We start from the raw sequence: 9483 nt of genomic DNA, 5'->3' as shown, positions 1-9483 counted from the left end.
CTTTTTTTTTTTTTTCCCCAAAGAGCTACATAATTGGATGTGAAATCATTGCTATCAAGGCTTTGTCAGGCTGTTGCTTACCTTTGCAAAATAGGAAAAAGACTAGTACAAAGTATAATACTAGCCCAACAGTAAGAAAGTAAAAATAAGTTCATAATAATAAACTCTGAATGAACTGAGTAAACTTTTTTTAAACCTCTCAAAGGCCAAACAGTGCAACTTTCATGAAATTATTGTCACATTCTGCTGCTGGTTAGATTGTGTTTTGTTGCTGGGCTTTTAGTGGGGGCGTTCCTGACGTCGCACCTGAATCCAATGCGGGCTTATCAACGCAGCATTTAAGCACGGGTGAGCTCAGAGAACGTTGCCGAGATATTTGCTTTCCTGATCGCCATTTGACATCTCGCACTATAGTCTCGCTACATTTGCTTGTTACGCCCCTGCATTGGGTTTTTTCTGTTAGTGTGCTGCACTCGTTTGTAACCTCTACCCTGTGCAGGTATTTGAGTGTTTTTATTTTGGCTTTTTGGCTCACTGCCTATCGTCTTAGTTAATCTTCGAGTTTTTAGTATTGAGCTCCGTCGACCTGCTGTCACGGACTCCTTTTGTTATTTATACTATCCCGCGATCGCGTGTTATTTTTTGTTTGCAATCATTAAACCCTTGTACTTATCCCCCGCTTGTTGTCCGCTTCGAGGTCCAACCTTGTTTCTGCATTTGCGGACGCTCACAATTATAAGTAATAATAATTGACCACAGCATCCCGTCTCTCTATTAGCCTCGTTTTTTCGGGAGGGGGTGGGTCCCTTATTTCTATTTCTGAAAGGTGGCAACCCTACTTTGGAAACACTTCCCAAATTACTGTGGCATTTCTTTCATTAAAAGTGAACTGGCCAGAGATAGTTGCTCCGGTCCAGCGCCCTGCTTCCTCTGGATAGCAGTCCTGCTCTTGCCGGCTCAAACTCGTTGTGTTCGTTCGCGTTTCATCTTCAAATGTTTTATCAGGTTCGAGTTATTGAAACTGGCCGATTTAACTCCACGTCTTGAAATTTTCAGGCCGCAAATCTTACATGCAGCCATTGATTTTAATTGACGGGATTTCTATTTTGAAATATTTCCCGACCGCCGCCATGCCGCCATGTCGCCATGTCGGCCATGTCATTGGTCAGAAGTGGCTATTGGCCCGTTCTCATTGGTCTGGAGCAGGCCAATAGCGATAGCTGTTTGGTGTTCACGTGTCATCACACAACACAGAGACAAAGTGTAGTGAGCGCCAGGAGAAAAAAAAAGGCTGCGGTCAAATGTTATAATAATGGACCGGTAAATGGTATCGGCGCCGTCTTTGTTGGTACTCGCCGATACCGATACCACCATTTTGGCCGGATCGGCACCCCCTGCCGATACTAGTATCGGTATCGGTGCATCTTTAATAAAAATCAAACAATGTGATTTTCTGTTTTTTTTTTCCCACATTCTGTCTCTGATGGTTGAGGTTTACCCATGTTGACAGTTACAGGCCTCTCTAATATTTTCAAGTGGGAGAACTTGCACAATTGGTGGTTGACTAAATACTTATTTGCCCCACTGTAAATGGTAGCCTCATTTGGCTCTATGAGGGGTACATTGTATTATTAGGGAACACCATTTTGTTTGTTTGTTTCTTTTCCCTTCAGGCATGACAAATCCAAACAAACATACAGCATTTATATGTGTTTACAATTAATTCAACCCGAAAAGAAAAGGGCTGACGGGAGAAGCCGAAGCTTATTGAAACCCGTCCCCAGTGTACCATAAAGCAGGGGTCCCCAACCTATTCCATTAAGGCCCGCTGTGGGTGCAGGATTGTGTTCCAACCAAACAAGATGACACACTTTCACCAATCTAGTATTTTACAAGTGCAATCAGTTGACTGCAGTCAGGTGCTGCTTGTTTTAGCAGAAACCTCATTGGTTCAACGGTCTGCGTTGGATTGGTTGGAACAAAAACCAGGACCCCCAGCGGGCCTTGAGGACCGGTTTGGAGACCCCTGCCATAAAGGACGCAGAAAATATCAAATATCAAATTTTTGACATTCAGATTTCTTAATGATCACAAGTTTTTTTTTTTTCCTCCATTTTCCATCCGTCTAAGAGTGGAAATTCACAAAATGACCCTTGTATTTTTCGTTCGTAAGGCATATGTAAAGTATGTACATTATTGGTTGATTCTGCATCTGCTCAATTATTTACCTGTTCATTAATTGGTCAATTCATTGTGCAGAAGATGGCTAAAACAATTCGTGAGTGATCTGACTGTAAAATAGTGGGCGAGGGGATTCATCCCACAGATATACCAAGCTAGGCGGCTACACTCTATTGCGTTTTAGACATTGCTGTGTAGTTCCTCTGTCTGGTGCTCACTGAGTCATTGAGCAGACTGTGACTCTTGCTTTGGTCTGTTTTATTTTATATATATATATTTTTCATTTGAAAAGTATTTGCCTTTATAAGCTGTGACTCTGACACAGCTCATCAAATCTGAATGTCAGGACCCTTCTCATCATTCCACAGGGAAAGCAAAATGGGCACACAAATCGGGCCATGCACAAGCCAAAGGCATCGGGGTAACAGAGATGCATACAAATGTACAGAAAATCAAACTAGAAGTGAGATTCAACGACTGGTAAGGGGGATAAAATTGTGTGGAAAATAGGTCAGGACTGTCTGCAATCCCAAACACATGCACAGTGTGCTCCCTCTAGAATAGAATCCTGACTGCTGCATACTGTTCAAGAACACAAAAGGCGAGATGAGGTGAAAAGAAATGCAACAGACGGAAGAAGCATTGCGGTCGAAGTGAAATCACAATACTTAATTTTAGTTGAATTTGTTGATGATGACAGGTTTTTCTCATCCCAAACACACGCACAGCCCCCAATTCTTTTTTTTTTTTTTTTTTTAATCGCTGTCATCAAAAAGCATTATGCCATGTTTTAAGATGGATTTCATCACCTGCAGTATTCTAAAAAGTACAATACTGCTTGTAAGATCATAGAATTGTTTCTATGAGGCTAAGGAGTAATGTATGAAGTGTAGAAAAGTTGTAAATTCTGAGCTGAAATCCCACTTGCAGCTCAGGTTGCTGCTGTGAAGGCCACACCAGTCATTTTTTATGCTATACTGCTCCCTGATGAAAGGACATGGTGAGTTTGTTCTGCATCAAAGAGTAAAGAAAGGAGGCTGAGACACACTGTCACTGATGTGAGAACTTGTCCACGGGTGTTTCGCTTGAACAGATGAAAGGGTTAATCTTATTTGACACGAAACAACACTGATTAATGAGTCCAAACCAGCGTCTATTCATGCCTTTGCTGTACTGTATGTCTCATGCAACTTTTTTTCCCCTCAAGCATGGCCTTATTTGCCTTGCATCCACAACAACAAGTCTTGCTTGCTTTCATTGTATACGTGTAATAGGCTGTTTCTTGCTCTCTTTTTGTCCCTATGTAAACTCATGTCAGGAATAGAAGCCAATCCATCATGGGTCTGTTCTCCCCAAGGTGCTGCTGTGCAGTGATATCAGGTGGAAGGGTTCTACTTCCTGTCTTTGTGGGCAAGTTCCTGGCCCTAAAGGGACAATCTCTTTATTGGTCCCCCGTGGATAAGCATAAACCTCAAGGGTTACAGTAACAGTACTCGTTGGCGCCATTAATTTCAGTTCATGATAATGTGGCATTCTGGCAGTACACTATACTAGTATACAGTACAAATGTTTGGACAAACTGGAATATCATACAGTAGGTAATATATCAGTGGTTAATTAGGCTAGGCCTCTTTGGATAAACGTTATGAATGTAATGGTACACGCAAGTCACAGTTCAGTACATACCTCGGTATGGGGGTCACAGCTCGGTACGGGTTTGGTACAACAAGGAAAACAAAAAGGTTTTTTTTAATCAAAGCATTGGAAAGTTTGTTTCTATTGGCTAAGACTAAAAAGCAGCTCTAATTAAAGTGCAAAATAAATAGAAGAAAACACAAAATTGTGAATTTGTGTATTTACTGTCCTAATATTCTTTAATTCACAGTTTATGTGCAAAAATAGAAAATAAACCCTTTTTCGTAGGAATCAACTGAGGTAATCATTAAAGTAAAGATGCGCTTAAAGACGCACTTGGCAGCTGGCACCCTTAGTAACTGATTTTTATAAAAATAAGATACTTCATTTTCAGTGTTGGACCACACTGTACTGTACACCATTACCAGTGAACATACACGCCCACATAAGATTATTTATATGTATGTATGTATGTATGTATGTATGTATGTATGTATGTATGTATGTATGTATATATATATAAATAGATATATATAAATATAAATATACAGGGGTGAAAGTGGCTAGAATTTCTTGCCGGAACTCCCCGATGTGAAAGTCGCCAAGGAGCCAGAAATTTTATTTATTTATTTATTTTTTTCTTTCATTTCTTTGGGGGGGGGGATCAAACCTCTTAAACTACTGAAAATGCAAAGAAAGCACAGTTATTTCTATAACATATACAAAAACTGATTTTCATTCAAAATTGTATTTTTTTTTCAATGATTTGCAAGGTAAAAGTTAACAAAAACAGCAGTAACCCCAACCTCCATCTCCTAATTTTTATTTTCCCTCCTTTACTCACATACTAAATGCCATATCTCAATTTTAACTACTTAAGAACATAGGGTGTATATTAAAATTGAGGTTAATGTAAACATTTACTTTTTTTTTTTTTTTTTTTTAAAATAACAAAGATACAGTATAAGTAACATACATTCAGAAAAATAGGTACAAATGACTTATATTATGCAGAGTAAAATGGAATATATTTTGAGGATTGCGCAAACATTGGCTTTTTTAAATCATAAGGAAATGAATAAGTAGCCTAATATAAATTAACAAATATAACTCCAAAGTGCACATTGACAGCGAAGATTTTCTGGACCTCTCCATCAGAGCAAATAAAACTAGATATGATAAATAAGCCTCCGCAACTCTTTCATTGCTCTTAAAGATTTGTCCATTTTGTGTTGCATTGCCCTTTTTTTGTCGCATCAATTCAACAACCTTTTTTTTTTTTTTTTTTTTTTTTTTTTTTTTTTGCTGTTCCAGAATACATGCACATTTGAACCAATCAGAGCTACCTATGTCTGCTGATCACGTGTATGTCAGCCAATTGAACGGATAAATGAGTCCAGGCGTTTTGCTTTGCTGCGTGCATTTGCACATTGACATGACTCATCATCGTCAGACTCAGATAACTGCAGCAGCTGGGGAAATTTCAATGCCGTCTGTGGAATAGAATAAATAATAAATATTGGTGGAAACGGATTACGCTACACAAACATTTTATTATGCTAGTTGTTAATTAACACTTGTGTATGTAAATCTGATGTTGGTAGATTGTTTTGTTCTTGGAGATGAAATGCATGTATAGCAGCTTAGCGTTTTGACAGTTGCCGTCATACTTTCGGGAATCAAAGCACCGTGTACTGGAACAGCATTCCGGCCCTGAATCTTATACCGGAACTGCGTTCTAGCCCTGAATCCTATACTGGAACTGCGTTCCTGACCGTTCTGGCCCATTTTCACCCCTGTATATAAATATTATATGTACAGTGGGGAGAACAAGTATTTGATACACTGCCAGTGTACCAAATACTTGTTCTCCCCACTGTATATACACTCACCGGCCACTTTATTAGGTACATCTGTCCACCTGCTCGTTAACACTTAATTTCTGATCAGCCAATCACATGGCGGCAACTCAGTGCATTTAGGCATGTAGACATGGTTTAAGACAATCTCCTCCAGTTCAAACCGAGCATCAGTATGGGGAACAAAGGTGATTTGAGTGACTTTGAATGTGGCATGGTTGTTGGTGCCAGAAGGGCTGGTCTGAGTATTTCAGAGACTGCTGATCTACTGGGATTTTCACGCACAACCATCTCTAGGGTTTACAGAAAATGGTCCGAAAAAGAAAAAATATCCAGTGAGCAGCAGTTCTGTGGGCGGAAATGCCTTGTTGATGCCAGAGGTCAGAGGAGAATGGCCAGACTGGTTCGAGCTGATAGAAAGGCAACAGTGACTCAAATAACCACCCGTTACAACCAAGGTAGGCAGAAGAGCATCTCTGAATGCACAGTACGTCGAACTTTGAGGCAGATGGGCTACAGCAGCAGAAGACCACGCCGGGTGCCACTCCTTTCAGCTAAGAACAGGAAACTGAGGCAGCAATTTGCACAAGCTCATCGAAATTGGACAATAGAAGATTTGAAAAACGTTGCCTGGTCTGATAAGTCTCGATTTCTGCTGCGACATTCGGATGGTAGAGTCAGAATTTGGCGTCAACAGCATGAAAGCATGGATCCATCCTGCCTTGTATCAACGGTTCAGGCTGGTGGTGGTGGTGTAATGGTGTGGAGAATATTTTTTTGGCACTCTTTGGGCCCCTTGGTACCAACTGAGCATCATTGGAACGCCACAGCCTACCTGAGTATTGTTGCTGACCATGTCCATCCCTTTATGACCACAATGTACCCAACTTCTGATGGCTACTTTCAGCAGGATAACGCGCCATGTCATAAAGCTGGAATCATCTCGGACTGGTTTATTGAACATGACAATGAGTTCACTGTACTCAAATGGCCTCCACAGTCACCAGATCTCAATCCAATAGAGCATCTTTAGGATGTGGTGGAACGGGAGATTCGCATCATAGATGTGCAGCCGACAAATCTGCACCAACTGTGTGATGCCATCATGTCAATATGGACCAAACTCTCTGAGGAATGCTTCCAGCACCTTGTTTTATCTATGCCATGAAGAATTGAGGCAGTTCTGAAGGCAAAAGGGCGTCCAACCCATTACTAGCATGGTGTACTTAATAAAGTGGCCAGTGAGTACAGTATATGTATATATATATATATATATATATATATATATATATATATAATATAATGTGCAAATTGTTCCAAAGCTGAAAAAGCATATCTTGAAGAAGTGCAAAATTTAAAAAGTGTGTTTTAATTACTTCAGCATAGGGCAAGAGCAAAATAAACATTTCCCGATTTGAAAATATAAAATAAATACCGCATTTGATCGTTCACACTCCATATATTCGCCATACCATTCCTAGTAGTTATCAATGATTCGTTCTTCCTCGTCCTTTTTGGTTTGTCTTCTTTTTCCCCTTAATGTCAGTTGTTGGTTTTGGCGCATCAAACTCTATTTAGTTTTGACATGGATTTTTATTTATTTATTTATTTATTTTACTCATACGTATTCGCTGTCTGACTGCATGCATCGAACTGTGATGCCCATACGAATACACATTCAGTTACACGCTTAATAAATTTATATTTGTCATTTTACGAACACATAACATTTGCACTCCTTGTGTCAAAATTTGTCAGTCTTCGACAGATTTAGCAGACTGCAGTATTGTCAATGTCCCTTAGGCTCCCCACAAAAACACACACACTAGAATGTACACACAGGATGTATGCTCCTCGGTAAACTGCACAGATTTTAAATTGAATCTCTCCTGTCCACGCTGTGGGTGACCTTCCCTTTCAGGGCTGATACGTCCACGTGAAAGTCATTGCAGCCTCTGTGATTTCATCCTCACTGAGCCAGACGGTGACAGCCAAGGAGATAGATCCGAAGGTACCAGGGACTGAGAGACCTTTATCATATTGCTTGTGTTTTTTTTTCCTAGCATGCTTTACAAAAACTGAATAACGTTTTTTAGTTTAGTACTGCAAGATAGGATGAAAAACCTGTGACACTTTCAGTCTTCAATTACTATATTGTTAGGCCAAACAGTTGTCTGAAATACATTATTTGCAATAAAGAGTCATAAATGCTACTTATTTATATAATTTTACTCCTCCCAGATCGACTAGGCCTCTTATTCAGCTACGCCAAATATAGCCTCTTTCACATATGCCTAAAAACTGTTAACATCCTGGGATTTAAACGGGCAGCCCTTGTATATGTAAGCAATTTCCTGGGTCGAATGACACGAAGAAGGGGGTGACATAATGACACACTTTTGAGAAGCGTTATGAGCATCCCCTAATTAGAAGTCTGTATCCATGCTGAGAGATGGTATTCACATACATCTTTACAAGCTTGGAACTTCCTATATTGTCAACGTAAACTAAATATAAGGAGTCCTACCGAAGATGCTGACTTGTCTAGCCTGTTGTACACCAGCTACAAACAGATTTCAAGATTGTTTTCTCATATTATCTTGAGTCCTTTCACCTTGCAAAGTTAATGAGTTAATCCTGTCATGATGCTCTCTGTTGGGTGTCAACACTGTAAATACAGGAGAACAGAAGTACCAGATATGAACAACACACTAACGGCAAACTGAGCAAAGGTAAATGGCAGAATTAAGACAAAAGAATTAATGCAATGCAGCAAAGCTTGTTTACCCACCTAAAATAAATTTTGCTGCTCTTTTGCTGCACCCAATGAAAAGCCCTGTGGCTGTAAGATCAATAAGTCTCTATTCTACTGTGAGCCTGCTGTTACAGTAAAAATCTATAATGCTGTTTTGAATCATTACAAATCCATTCATCTTGTTTTCCCCTGGTGCTATAAAAGAGGTGGCAAGGTTGTTTAAACAATGAGAGAAAATCAATGACTACGGCAAACAAAACACACCCTGTAGAGCCCTCAGCATAGGTCAAGTCATGCCATGTAGCATTATGATTAGTGCGATTCAATATTTCCTCCTTTGTCGAGTCTTCGGAGAAGTTCACACATTCCCCCGAGACGAGGCTGAGAATGAAAACTTGTGTAACTATTTTTCAAGAGATAATAGAGCCATCATCCACAGTAGGTACGTCCTTTTTTGCCTGCCCATTATGACTCATCAACCTGTCAAGCCTTTACCGTACCACAATCTATCCATGCCCCCAACCCGGCATATTCACAGTATGAATGTACCTCTAACAACAAATCATTGCCATGAGTATGACAGTCTTATGACAGTGTCATAAGAAGCATTCAAATAAAGTGTTACCGAATTGGTCTACGTTGTACAATAAAGGCTGCCATACTTTTCTGGCTGTGTGTTTTTCTTTTCTTTTGACACAACGCACAATATATACATGAACTATTCAGCCCAGGGAGAAACAAGTAACATTTCCTTTGTACACTTGCAGTCAAAAATTTTTATACACTTTCTCAACCTACTGAACGGTGAGGTGTCTCAGAACCTTTGAGCATTACTGAGACAATATTTATTGGGGGTGGGGGGTGGGGGGAGTGAATAATGCTACTGTGAGAAAAACAGGATGCATACAAATGTATTTTTCGTGGTTGTTTTGATTGTGTTGTACCGGAAATAGCATCACAAGATGAAAGATGATTCAAAGTCAAGAGAAAACACACAAGGTTGGACTTGGAAACATCCAGATGAGTCAGAGATGAGTAAGTGAAACATTTCTT

This window comes from Corythoichthys intestinalis, chromosome 6 (assembly GCF_030265065.1).
Source record: "Corythoichthys intestinalis isolate RoL2023-P3 chromosome 6, ASM3026506v1, whole genome shotgun sequence".
Taxonomy (NCBI): domain Eukaryota; kingdom Metazoa; phylum Chordata; class Actinopteri; order Syngnathiformes; family Syngnathidae; genus Corythoichthys; species Corythoichthys intestinalis.
Note: the sequence above shows the minus strand (reverse complement) of the source record.